Here is a 14,761-nt window from a genome sequence, read left to right on the forward strand (position 1 = left end):
ACATTTTTATTACACATATGTATGTCATTATAAATAGAAAAAATTAATGCATCTATCTGCCTATCATCAAAAGAATAAACATAGTGAATATAAAGAAGAAAACACTGAAAGAGATGGCATGGAACAACAGACTGGTTACAAATAAGAAAAGGAGTCCATCAAGGCTGTATATTGTCACCCTGCTTATTTAACTTATATGCAGAGTACATCATGAGAAACGCTGGGCTGGAAGAAGCACAGGCTGGAATCAAGATTGCTGGGAGAAATATCAATAACCTCAGATATGCAGATGACACCACCCTTATGGCAGAAAGTGGAGAGGAACTAAAAAGCCTCTTGATGAAAGTGAAAGAGGAGAGTGAAAAAGTTGGCTTAAAGCTCGACATTCAGAAAACGAAGACCATGGCATCTGGTCCTATCATTTCATGGGAAATAGATGGGGAAACAGTGGAAACAGTGTCAGACCTTATTTTTGGGGGCTCCAAAATCACTGCAGATGGTGACTGCAGCCATGAAATTAAAAGACGCTTACTCCTTGGAAGGAAAGTTATGACCAATCTAGATAGCATATTCAAAAGCAGAGATATTACTTTGCCAACAAAGGTCTATCTAGTCAAGGCTGTGGTTTTTCCAGTGGTCATGTATGGATGTGAGAGTTGGACTGTGAAGAAAGCTGAGCGCCAAAGAATTGACACTTTTGAACTGTGATGTTGGAGAAGACTCTTGAGAGTCCTTTGGACTGCAAGGAGATCCAACCAGTCCATTCTAAAGGAGATCAGTCCTGGGTATTCATTGGAAGGACTGATGTTGAAGCTGAAACTCCAATATTTTGGCCATCTCATGCGAAGAGTTGACTCATTGGAAAAGACCCTGATGCGGGGAGGGATTGGGGACAGTAGGAGAAGGGGACGACAGACGATGAGATGGCTGGACGGCATCACCGACTCGATGCACATGAGTTTGAGTGAACTCCGGGAGTTGGTGATGGACAGGGAGGCCTGGCGTGCTGCGATTCATGGGGTCACAAAGAGTCGGACACGACTGAGCGACTGAACTGACTGACTGACTGAAGAGATGGCATGGGGGATGAGACAGAAGGAACACAGGAGGAAATGAAATTAGGATGGCTATCCAGATTTACACATGGCTTGCAGAGATAAACACAAATATTTTTGCATACTTACGCTATAATTTGTGGTAATTTTTTATGTTGACTTTCCCTGTTTACTTTTATAATTACTACTTTTACAATGAACCAGTCTTGCATTTTTCCTTGGTTTATTTTTACCACATCATTACAATTGACATATCTCTCATACCACAAACATGTAACTAAAATTAATACTGATGTATGAGTTCAGGAAAGAGCTAAAAGCAGAGGACAAAGAAAAGGCAAAAATCACAAAAAGGTTCTGAATTGCAGCTTAACAATCATTCACTGGAATAAAGGTACTCCTCTACAAACTTTCATAAACTCAACTTTGCCTAAGTTTGTGTTTATACTATGTAAATAAATTTAACCTAATTATATCCCAACGTATCTTTCTGATAGATGAAAGCAGTGTTAGCCTTATTTTTCCCAAAGGAAAAGTATGACTATACAAATAATTGTGCTGCTGCTGCTGCTGCTAAGTCACTTCAGTCGTGTCCCACTCTGTGCGACCCCATAGACGGCAGGCAGCCCACCAGGCTCCCCCATCCCTGGGATTCTCCAGGCAAGAACACTGGAGTGGGTTGCCATTTCCTTCTCCAATGCATGAAAGTGAAAAGTGAAAGTGAAGTCGCTCAGTCGTGTCCGACTCGTTAGCGACCCCATGGACTGCAGCCTACCAGGCTCCTCCGTCCATGGGATTTTCCAGGCAAAGTACTGGAGTGGGGTGCCATTGTCCACCAATCACCTTTTATTATAATTGTCACAGTTTAACAAATTAGAAAATTGGAACTTGGAGCTACTACCTTCTGTTCTCCGCTAGATCACTGTCTAGATACATTAGTTGCCTATTTGTTCAAGAAAAAGGAGGTTCTTTACTACGTTACCTCTTGACGATTTGCTAAAACTTAATGGGTTTGGATGAGATTATATACACAAAAATGTTTATGTGAAATGTTTTTCAGAGAAAGTTGAAATTATTTAGTGAAACTATAGAAGCTTTTTCTCACCTAACTTATTCAAGTGTAAAGAATTCAAAGATCTAGCCAAAGCCCACACGTGAAAGTTGCCCAAACTTATCTTCAAAAATGTCGTATGTGCAAACATAAGACTGTGATGTACTGAGCAAGATGCTTCTTACCTCAATTTATATTCTAAAATAGAAACAAATGTATAGATTCATCATACAAAATAGACAGTAAACAGTTTAAGAAAAAAAGACAAGGTGCAACAGATATATATTGTTTTTAATAGACTTAAGTGAAATGTATTCATCTCTGTACTTGGAAGCCCATGCTGGCGAGAAGTCATTTCATTTTAAAATTGGACTCCAGAAACCACTTTCCACTATACTGTGCAATCAACCAGGGTCAACTCTCATAGCAACAAATGCTTTTGATGCTTTTAACACCTTACTACTAAAATCATTCACAACCGATGCTCTCCAACTGATTTACACAATCACCACCAAATTTCAAATAGAAACTCTTATTTCCGACATGTGTGAACCATGACTATGATGACAGAATCAAAAAAACCAACAAATATGCAAATAACTGTACAAGTACTCGGTAAATAAAAGGCAGGCCAAGAAGAGAATCTGGGTTTCTGACTTACTACTTCCGCTCGGACATCAATTCTTCTTCACGCCAGCAGAGCGTAACAGAAAGAGGACTAGACAAGGAACGGGAAGCCCTGGGTCCCAACCAGCACCTGTTTCACAGCTTACCGGTCACAGGCCCTTAGATGGTAAACCACTCTAGATATCTCACATTCACATTCCACAAATCAATGTTAGAGATTCTTAGATCTGCTACTTCATCAAGGGTTTAATCCATTCACTGATTACTAAATACCCAACACTGCAATTCAGTTCAACTTCCAATTAATGGGTGATTTGTTCAGTATAAAATCAGGCGTACCAGGAGAGAGTAGTGCCATATAACAGTTTCAGTCCAATGCTCCGATCGCATATCAATAATAGCAACAAAAGCCTTGAATTAATCAATCTAGAAAACACTTGCACTAAACAGCATGTCTAAGTATGGGAAATAGAAATTTACTTATCAAACATTTTTCTGTGTTCCAGAGCGACTTTCCACTGCCATCGTAAAGCTATGAGTACTAATGTATTCAGGGAAGGTTGACAGGTGAGAAGAGAAAAAGGTATAGTATTTTAGAACCGTCTCAAAAATCATGCAGAAAAGGAGGAACATTTTAAGTAACCTAAATTTTGTTTGCAACTCATAAACTCCATACAGATAACATACATGTCTAGTAACCAGTGATCACAAATAGAAACAAATATCCTATGTGCAGGATTTGGAGAAGACTCACAAATCCAGATGTTATAATGCAAGAATGCTCAACACAGCGTTATTACCAAGCTTCACTACTCAAGTGTCAAAATTCATTCTTTTTTTTTTTTCAGCCAAATTCCCATTGGCTATCTATTTTACATATGGTAATGTAAGTTTCCATGCTACTCTCTGCATACATCTCACCCTCTCCTCCTCTCTCCCTATGCCCATATGTCTGTTCTCTATGTCTGTTTCTCCACTGTTGCCCTGTAAATAAATTCTTCAGAACCATTTTTCTAGATTCCGTATACATGCATTAGAATATGGTATTTATCTTTCTCTTTCTGACTTACTTTACTCTGTATAATAGGTTCTAGGTTCATCCACTTCATTAGAACTGACTCAAAGGTGTTCCTTTTTATGGCTTAGTCATATTCCATTGTGTATATCTACCACAGCTTCTTTATCCATTCATCTGTCGGACATCTAGGTTGCTTCCATGTTCTAGCTGTTGTAAATAGTGCTGCAATGAACAATGGGATACATGTGTCTCTTTCAATTTTGGTTTCCTCAGGGTATATGCTCAGGAGTGGGATTGCTGGGTCATATGGTGGTTTTATTCCTAGTTTTTTAAGGAATCTCCATACTCTCTTCCATAGTGGATGTATCAGTTTACATCCCCACCAACAGCGCAAGAGGGTTCCCTTGTCTTCACACCCTCTCCAGCATTTATTGTTTGTACACTTTTTGATGAGGGCCATTCTGACCGGTATAAGGTGATATCTCATTGTAGTTTTGATTTGCGTTTCTCTAATAATAAGCAATGCTGGGCATCTTTTCATGTGTTTGTTAGACATCTGTATGTCTTTTTTGGAGCAATGTCTGTTTAGGTTTTTTTCCCCACTTTTGATTGGGTTGTTTGTTTTCTTGGTATTGAGCTGTACGAGCTGCTTGTGTATTTTGGAAATTAATCCTTTATCAATTAGTTGTTTTATTTGCTATTATTTTCTCCCATTTTGAGGGTTGTCTTTTCACCTTCTTACAGCTTCTTTTGCTGTAAGCAAAAGCTTACAAGTCCAAGCGCTTTTAAGTTTAATCAGGCCCCACTTGTTTTCTTTTGTTTTTATTTTCATTACTCTAGAAGGTGGGTCATAAAGGATCTCTCTTTGATTTATGTTGTTGAGTGTTCTGCCTATGTTTTCCTCTAAGAGTTTTGTAGTTTCTGGTCTTACATTTAGGTCTTCAATCCATTTTGAGTTTATCTTTGTGAAAATTCATTATTTAATCAAGTCCTGATGAACACTTTCACAGAATCCACAGATCTGATTTCTTATCATTATCAGTTAAGAGTAAAACTTTGTACCTTCCAGCTCTACTATTAACCATCCCAACCAGCCCACCTGGTCAAAGTTAAAATGATGAAATAAGCTTGTTAAAAGCAGCAACGTCTCAGCCTTACCTATAAGCAATAATTTAGTAAGACTCTAGACATCATTTTCATAGAACAGAGAAAAGCCAGAAACGAATATATGCAGCCTTTCATACCTGAACCACACGGTGATAAAAAATTCACCTTTGAAACCTGCTTCGGTGCCAAGTGGTAAATATGAAAAAAAAAGAGGCCACTAAATTTAGTCTTTTGATTCTTATTAATTTACTTTTTACCCATCAGAAATCTCTATTACAAGTTGCCAACAAAAATTTCAGCAAGATGATCTTTTATGTTAAAACATCACAACAAAAATTCTTAGGAGCATCCCTGAAGTATTATCATCTTGTTTCACTCTGACTTAGCACTCTAATCACATCCCACCAAACAGAGAGGGAGCAGATGTTTTGGCATCCGCATAGAGATTTAAAACTCCTAGCACTGCCATCCCTACCCTCATCCGAACACACAAACACACTCACAGATGATTTCCAAGAGCAGCAGAGACTTATCAACATCTCTAGATGAATCCTGTTAGCGTAGGGAACTCACATCACCAGAAGCAGCTGGAGAAAACTGACTACTTAGCTGAGAGGTTTCTGGAAACATGTTGGAGATCAAAACAGCATTAAGCTCCAGGGAACTAAAAACATTTCTGGGGAGGCTGAACTAAATCAGTGGCTGGGCCAATCAATTTAAAGATTTTCTCAACCATTGATGACTTCCGTTAGGACCAACCTGTACAAAACAGGAATACTCTAAGTCCTTTCGAATCACTGAACACCAGAGCGGTGCTCTGTATAGTGGACTGGATGGCACGCGTTTGGGCCTGGGGCCCAAATTTGTGACTTACTCAGCCATGCATAACTCCAACATATCACTTTATGTATCCAAACCTCAAGGGATAAAGCAGATAACCTCGAGTTTCTCTGAAGCTTTAAAGACTATGATTCTCCATAGGTAAAACATGCATATGCTGTAGCAAGAATTTCCTTACACTAAACTGGATTCATTTGTGATTTCAACACACAAACATATCATGGTGAAAAATCAGTCATTCTCATCTTCTAGGCATTTTATCATTAATACTAAATATGTATGTACACATGAAGACATATGTAACACATATGGTATAAACAATACCAACTTGGAACTAAGTAACCAGCACCCTCTAAATAGTGAAATACACAGAAGGCATTCCTTCTCTACAATCCTCAGGTTTGCCTGATGTGATGTTATGTGCTCAGCTGTGTCTGACTCTTTGCAACCCCATGGACTATAGCCCGCCAGGTTCCTCTGTCCATGGGATTTCCCATGCAAGAACGGGAGTGGGGTACCATTTCCTACTCTAGGGGATCTTCTGGAACCAGGGATCGAATCCGTGTCTCTTATGTCCCCTGCACTAACAGGAGGGTTCTTTACCACCTGCACCCCCCGGGAAGCTCCAGGTTTGGCTAATTGCTGCTAAGTGGCCTTCATCAAATGCAAAGCTTAATACTGCAAAACAAGCAAAACTTGAAGAATCAGAATATACAATTTACCTTTCAAAATTTCAAATGATGAAGTGCTATGAACTCCCATGCTAAGATCATCACTCTAAATGGACAGTATTTAAAAATAAGAACTTGGCAGGTTTCAAGAATGGCTTTTACCAGTAAATGACTGTTCTGGCTGGCAGCTGTGTACCACACCTTGAACACAGGTTGGCTTGGGGACTTTCCTGGTGGTCCAGAGATTAAGAAAGTGCCTTGCAATGCAGGGGACATGGGTCTGATCCCTGGTCAGGGAACTAAGATACCGTATGCCATGGGGCAACTGAGCCCATGTGCCACAATTAAGATCTCATGCAACCAAATAAATAAAAATAAATATTAGAAAAAATAGGTTGGCTCTTTAATATTTACCCCTATCTTTCCCCCCAACCTGGAAAAAATCACCCAGCAGTCTAAACTACGTTGATAGTTTTAACTGTCTGTAGTCTTGGGCAGCTAAGAGAGGCCTCAGTACACCTGCGTCCATTTCAAGTGACCAGAAAACACCTTCATTTCCAGGCAAGGGAGAGAAAGGTGGCTACCCAAATAACATCATGCTCTCTACAGGCACTCATTAGTCCCAGGGTATCGTAGAAATCAAATCACTGTATTTGGTGTAATCCTGTTAAACCAAGCCAGACATCCCACTGCTTCTTTCCTCTGCCCACGCTCTCCTTTCAGGTCACTGCACAGAATATTGCCTCTGTATCTCTGGACCCAGCCACATACACTGTGCTTGCTGAAATACAAACCCACTCAGAGGTCATAGCCTGCTTCTCGGTCTCCTTCAACCCCTCAAGAATTGTGTTGATCCCATCTGACACATGTATATGTTGTTGGAACTTTTCTTACCTCCTCTTGATCATAATGAATACAACCATCCTAGGTAACAAACTACTTATAAGCTTATTGCCCCTTGCTGAGCTGAACTGATGACTTGATGAACAAGAGCTGGGTCATGACAAGGGAAGGTTTTCCTGGTGGCTCAGCAGTAAAGAATGTGCTTGCCAATGGAGGAGACATGGCTTCAGTCCCTGGGTTGGGAAGATCCTCTGGAGAAGGAAATGGCAACTCGCTCTAGTATTCTTGCCTGGGAAATCCCATGGACAGAGGGGCCGGGTGGGCTATGGTTCATGGGGTTGCAATTTGTCAGGCATGACTTAGTGACTAAACCACCACCAATGACAAGGGAACTGGTTTATACTAAGTCAGAGTGCTAAGACAGCGGGATCTTTTATCTTCTACCAGCACCCATGAAACAGTTAATAGACTACCTTGTTAGTCTGCAAGCAGGATAAAATTTCAATCTTTCACAGTTCTGACAATCCAAAGAGGAAATGGCAGGGAAAAAAGAAGACATGGATAAACTTCCCTTACTTATCTTTTGGTCATTAAGTTTTAAATATTTAAAATTACCAAAATTTATTTTTTATTTTACCTTAAATATTTAGAAACCAATATATAACTCATATTAAAAAACTGACTGGGTGCTACATACACTTGATATGAATAAATCTGACAGCTGAATTCTTGGAGTATTTTAAAGCTAATCTGATAAAGCACTCAAGTAAATAGTATTATTCCTCTAACTGGAAAGGTTTCTCTAGTAAGAAAGGAAAGGTTCACTCATTTATCCAACCAAATCAACCAAATTAACCTCAACAATCAATGAAATGCCCCCATTTAATTTCCTTCACATCCTGAGTGAAAAACAACATAAACTGTTATTGATATGCTATCTTCTGGAATTTGACAATTAAGCTATTAAATATAAAATAATCAGCATTCTTATGCACAGGGAAAAGGGTAAGAGCAGACACTACTGATGAGAAGCCTAAGTTGAAACATGCTTTCTGCAAGGCAATTTTGGAAATATAAACCAAAGTTTTAAAAATGCAAAGCCTTTGACAATGCAATTTTAATCTTCATCTTCTATCCTAAAGAAATAATGATCTATGCAAAGATTTAGCTTTAAAAATACTTACTACAGTGCTGTTCATCATGATAAAAGCTGGAAATAATATAAATATTGACGAATAAGAAACTGGTTAATTAATCCACAGGATCTCTTACACTGAAGTACTGTCAAGCCCTAAAAGGTACGTGAGTAGTATACTTACTGAAACAGAAATTGGTTTTTGTTTGTTTGTTTGTTTTTAAATTTTATTTTATTTTTAAACTTTACATAATTGTATTAGCTTTGCCAAATATCAAAATGAATCCATCACAGGTATACATGTGCTCCCCATCCTGAACCCTCCTCCCTCCTCCCTCCCCATACCATCCCTCTGGGTCATCCCAGTGCACTAGCCCCAAGCATCCAGTACCGTGCATTGAACCTGGACTGGCATCTCGTTTCATACATGATATTTTACATGTTTCAATGCCATTCTCCCAAATCTTCCCACCCTCTCCCTCTCCCACAGAGAAAATTGTTTATAACATAGCAAGTGGGAAAAAATGTTATAAATCTGCATGTACAGCATAATCCTACTTTAAAAAGCTATTTGCTTATATAATATACATTAAAAGAACCAGCTTTGAATGCAGAAATACTAATTTTTACTTTCTTTTTTCACTTTTCTGTACTTGCCTACAGTCAATATGATGATAATTCCCAGCAGCCTATCATCATTACAATTCAGTACCAAGAGGTATTACTTATGAGAATGAAAATTTTAAAACCTAGAAGAATGGAACACTGGACAAGCCTTTCGTTGGTCTCTCTATAAAGTACGCACCTGAAGGAACTTGTAAAGTCCACACGCATCCCTACTACATAGCACGGGAACTCTACTCAGTGCTACGTGGCAGCCTGGACGGGAGGGGAGTCTGGGAGGAATGGACACATGTGTGTGTGTGGCTGAGTCCCTCTGCTCTTCACCTGAAACTGTCACACCATTGTTAATTGGCTATACCCCAGTATAAAATAAAGAGTTTTTTAAAAAGTACATGGCACTGAGAAAGCACTCAGTGTTGGTTTTCTTTCCCCTCAATCAAATCCGAAGACTAAGTCAACACTACACGAGTTAGAGACAAAGAGTTCAATCCAATATACTAAATAAACATTTACTAAACACCTCCAATGTGCCAGATAGCGAAAATAAATACTGAAATTATTTCAGAAAGCTTTTTCTAAAAAAACAGTACATTTTCCCCCAAGTATTATTACATTGCCAAGTTCATTTCAAAAACAAAACTCATTAAAATCATTTGGAAATGAACAACTGAAAAATGGCTGAGAAAATGCAGTCAGCTTAGCCAGCTCTATTATTATAAAATTAATCAATAACACCCTAATTAATATCTTGAAATAAGCTCCCCATGGAAACTCATGAGCTGCCAAAAAAAAAAAAAGTTTTAAAAACACTAAAAACTGATGCATACTTCATAAACTTTCAAAAAAATCTACACAGGGTTTCCCTACAAAGTCATGAAATAAAGAGCTTCTTCCACTTGATGTTTTTAAATCTCTCCACAAACTGGTGTAAATATGCAAGGTACATCAATGCATTGATAAATGCAATCACAAAAAGGCTTTTTAATCAAATAAAATGACTACTATCCCTTTTACATTGGCCCTTGCCAGAAATGAACATGATGTAATTCTCATTTCAAACTTCTCCTTGTAAGTAGTACTCCATCATTTGTGCTGCAAGATAATGTAAGTATTTTTTAAAAGAGCCAAAACTATTGATTTAAAACTCTTAAGTCGAGATGTTCAAGACTAATAGCAAAACAAGACTGAAAGATAAACCATATGAACAAAAACTGTACTTTCAGTCATTTAGAAAACACAGTTTAGTAAAGAAAGTACATTCAATTGCAAAATGACTTCAAAAAGTTCAAAGTCAACTCAACTTTTAAACATAGAGCAATGGTAACAGGACACAGGGCAGACACTTCATAACGGGACAGTATGCTGCTGCCCTGAAGAATGCTGGTTCTCTGTTTACCAAAGAAAATAAAAACAGAACATGAGTTTTGCCCCAGGTTTCTTTGTAAAGGAATATCCAAAAAGAAAAAAAAAAAAGAGTTCAATTTCATTCTAGCCCATTTTAGTAATAGAAAGACATCTGTGAGTGGTTTAAAATAATACTGTGAATGAGCACAAGCAAATGATTCTCTTTTCATCTCTGATCTCTTTCCATTTAAAGGAAACAAAATGGTTCCCTGTTTACAGGAACTCTATCCCTCTCTCAACTTGATCAGTGTACCATTTTTTATTTTTTTATTCTTATATTTAAATGTTTATCTACTAGTAAAGCCTTCCTTGAAAATACTGCTGCTCTACAGAGAAAACCAACTGCTGCCCAAATGCCTGGGATCTCCTTCTCGCTTCTAGTCAACACCCTGCATATATGCCCTGAGGACTCTGTTGCTTCTTTCTTAGCTGGGCACTCATTGCCACATATGCTCCTGAACTGGTATATCCTCAATAATTATGATCAGCTCATTTTATCAGGGCAAAAATGATGTCCAAGTGCCATATGTTGAAAAATTTAAGAACGATACATTCTAATATAAGGCTCCTTCACAAATCCCCTCCCCTGCCTGAGTTACACCATTCGAGATCATTGATATTGTTCTCACCAGGAAAACATATTTAAGTTTCATCAGCTTACTGAACTTCTAAGAGTTCCTTCTATTTTTCCTCTCCCGAGTAAACCACTTTTATTTATATAACTAAAAGTACACATCTTTCCATCAAACTAAATAAATAAATCTGATATGAGATAATTTCTTCCTAACTTACCTGGTTTAAAAAGGTCAAATATCACTCAATATTATAGAAAAAATTAAAACTTAGGCTTATAAGACATGTTCACATTCCTGTCTGCCTGCAACAACACTGACTTACATATTTGCAAGAGGCCTTAGGTAATTTCTAAACTTCCTTAATTTTTTATCGAGAAGAGTGCCAGAGAAAGTGGGCCACCTTAAAATGCATCATATTCTTCATCTCATTATTCAGTTCTTCTATGTCTGTTCTTTCAACATTAAAGACCCTATCATACCTAATTCTGTTAAATCCATTCCTCAAAAGAAATGCCTCCATGAATGCATCGTTAACATTCAATACTATTCTCGCCACTTTACACCAAAAACTACTTCAACTAATGTTTTTAGAACAGTTTGAATATGAACCAGAAATGTACAACTATGTTAGATGAATAATAATGTACATGCCAGCTGCTCTCTGTATGTGTGTGGGTGCAGGGGGGCTGTTTTCTATGACTAAGCACTAATGTACCAATAAATCAGATGTTTCCTTAATTTAGTTGTTTCCCTAATTTAATTATAGATATCTCACCTACTATCACACAAATATGGATAACTTTATAAAGAAGTACCAAATGTTTCTGGAGTAATTTTAATAAGCACTTACTCAAGAAAGATAAGCCCTTTGTTATCTGATAATTTTTTTTTCCAACTACAATTTTATTTTCAAACTTTACAAAATTGTATTAGTTTTGCCAAATATCAAAATGAATCCGCCACAGGTATACATGTGCTCCCCATCCTGAACCCTCCGCCCCCTCCCTCCCCATACCCTCCCTCTGGGTCGTCCCAGTGCACTAGCCCCAAGCATCCAGTATCGTGCATCGAACCTGGACTGGGAACTCGTTTCATACATGATATTTTACATGTTTCAATGCCATTCTCCCAAATCTTCCCACCCTCTCCCTCTCCCACAGAGTCCATAAGACTGTTCTATACATCAGTGTCTCTTTTGCTGTCTCGTACACAGGGTTATTGTTACCATCTTTCTAAATTCCATATATATGCGTTAGTATACTGTATTGGTGTTTTTCTTTCTGGCTTACTTCACTCTGTATAATAGGCTCCAGTTTCATCCATCTCATTAGAACTGATTCAAATGTATTCATTTTAATGGCTGAGTAATACTCCATTGTGTATATGTAGCACAGCTTTCTTATCCATTCATCTGCTGATGGACATCTAGGTTGCTTCCATGTCCTGGCTATTATAAACAGTGCTGCGATGAACACTGGGGTACACGTGTCTCTTTCCCTTCTGGTTTCCTCAGTGTGTATGCCCAGCAGTGGGATTGCTGGATCATAAGGCAGTTCTATTTCCAGTTTTTTAAGGAATCTCCACACTGTTCTCCATAGTGGCTGTACTAGTTTACATTCCCACCAACAGTGTAAGAGGGTTCCCTTTTCTCCACACCCTCTCCAGCATTTATTACTTGTAGACTTTTGGATCGCAGCCATTCTGACTGGTGTGAAATGGTACCTCATAGTGGTTTTGATTTGCATTTCTCTGATAATGAGTGATGTTGAGCATCTTTTCATGTGTTTGTTAGCCATCTGTATGTGTTCTTTGGAGAAATGTCTATTTAGTTCTTTGGCCCATTTTTTGATTGGGTCATTTATTTTTCTGGAGTTGAGCTGTAGGAGTTGCTTGTATATTTTTGAGATTAGTTGTTTGTCAGTTGCTTCATTTGCTATTATTTTCTCCCCTTCTGAAGGCTGTCTTTTCACCTTGCTAATAGTTTCCTTTGATGTGCACAAGCTTTTAAGGTTAATTAGGTCCCATTTGTTTATTTTTGTTTTTATTTCCAATATTCTGGGAGGTGGGTCATAGAGGATCCTGCTGTGATGTATGTCAGAGAGTGTTTTGCCTATGTTCTCCTCTAGGAGTTTTATAGTTTCTGGTCTTACGTTTAGATCTTTAATCCATTTTGAGTTTATTTTTGTGTATGGTGTTAGAAAGTGTTCTAGTTTCATTCTTTTACAAGTGGTTGACCAGATTTCCCAGCACCACTTGTTAAAGAGATTGTCTTTAATCCATTGTATATTCTTGCCTCCTTTGTCAAAGATAAGGTGTCCATATGTGCGTGGATTTATCTCTGGGCTTTCTATTTTGTTCCATTGATCTATATTTCTGTCTTTGTGCCAGTACCATACTGTCTTGATGACTGTGGCCACAAAAAAAGAAAACTACAGGCCAATATCACTGATGAACATAGATGCAAAAATCCTTAACAAAATTCTAGCAATCAGAATCCAACAACACATTAAAAAGATCATACACCATGTTATCTGATAATTTAAATATACACAGATACCTCAAAAGGTTATTTCATAGCCTTTTAGGAAAAAGCAAAAGAAATTATTTTTAAAAGCTATGGTAAACATCTTAAGAACAAAATTTTGTTCATAAAAATGTATAAGCTAAATACAACTTTCATCTTTGTGTTATATAGAAGCATAGAGGATATTCTTAAGAAGCATAAGTACAAATATGTGTTTGACTTTTAACAGCATGCTACTGCTAAGTCGCTTCAGTCATGTCCAACTCTATGCGACCCCATAGACGGCAGCCCACCAGGCTCCCCCGTCCCTGGGATTCTCCAAGCAAGAACACTGGAGTGGGTTGCCATTTCCTTCTCCAATGCATGAAAGTGAAAAGTGAAAGTGAAGTCACTGAGTCTTGTCTGACTCTTCGCGACCCCATGGACTGCAGCCCACCAGGCTCCTCCGTCCAGGCATACAGACATGCCAGATTTAACCAAAGTAAAGAAGACTGAAGAACAAAAGCCTAATTTGTTTAAAAATACTTATTTTAAATTATTAAAAGTTATTTTCTGCTTTAACAGAAAAATCACTAACTTGCAATAAATTGCTTTACCATTTAAGCCATCTATTAGTAATAGCAACACTAACAGAATCAAAAAGTAAAACTGACTTTTTGGATATTTAATTTAAAAATGTATATTATCAACCTAAGAAAATAAATGATATATTTCAAAATCATTGAAAGTTATCAAAAAATGGCTGTTCTTAAAACTGGGTATTTAAAATAGAATTATGTAACTATATGGCACAACTGATTGTAAAATTTGTGAAACAGTGCCTGTGATTTATGACGTGATTTTAAAAAGACATTTTAACCTATATTAACAAACATCCACTGTCCTTATTAACTTAATCCTTAAGCTATCATTATAATCACAACCTTCTGGAATATTTGTTGGAGCTTAAGTTAAGAGTATTTCCCCAGTTCCCAATGGACATATAACCTGTACTTTTGACAAACTCATTATGAACATTAACTTCACACTAATTCCCAGACATAATTACAGTACAGAATAGAGAGCTACTTCCTAAGAACTGTTATTTTCTAGGGGACATTAGGGGAAAAAACTCTAGAAATTCTCCAGTCAGAGACATAAGATATTCTTGGGCTAGAGTTAAAGAGACCAAGGTCAACAATGACTTCCATATTGTCAAGTCAAGGAATCAGTTCTATGACCACTTATTCAGACTCTTTAGAAGCATCTGACTTAGGTTTACAGCTGATTGTTCCATAAACACTTCCT

At 37.7% G+C, this 14,761-nt stretch overlaps 1 protein-coding gene across 2 annotated transcripts in view; it reads right to left on the reverse strand.

Moving 5' to 3' along the window:
• VPS50 (VPS50, EARP/GARPII complex subunit) overlaps nucleotides 1-14,761 on the reverse strand; it is a 132,073-nt gene that overhangs the window by 69,992 nt on the left and 47,320 nt on the right. The window lies entirely within an intron of this gene.

The sequence above is a fragment of the Bos indicus x Bos taurus genome, chromosome 4 (genome assembly GCF_003369695.1).
Source record: "Bos indicus x Bos taurus breed Angus x Brahman F1 hybrid chromosome 4, Bos_hybrid_MaternalHap_v2.0, whole genome shotgun sequence".
NCBI classification, from domain to species: Eukaryota; Metazoa; Chordata; class Mammalia; order Artiodactyla; family Bovidae; genus Bos; species Bos indicus x Bos taurus.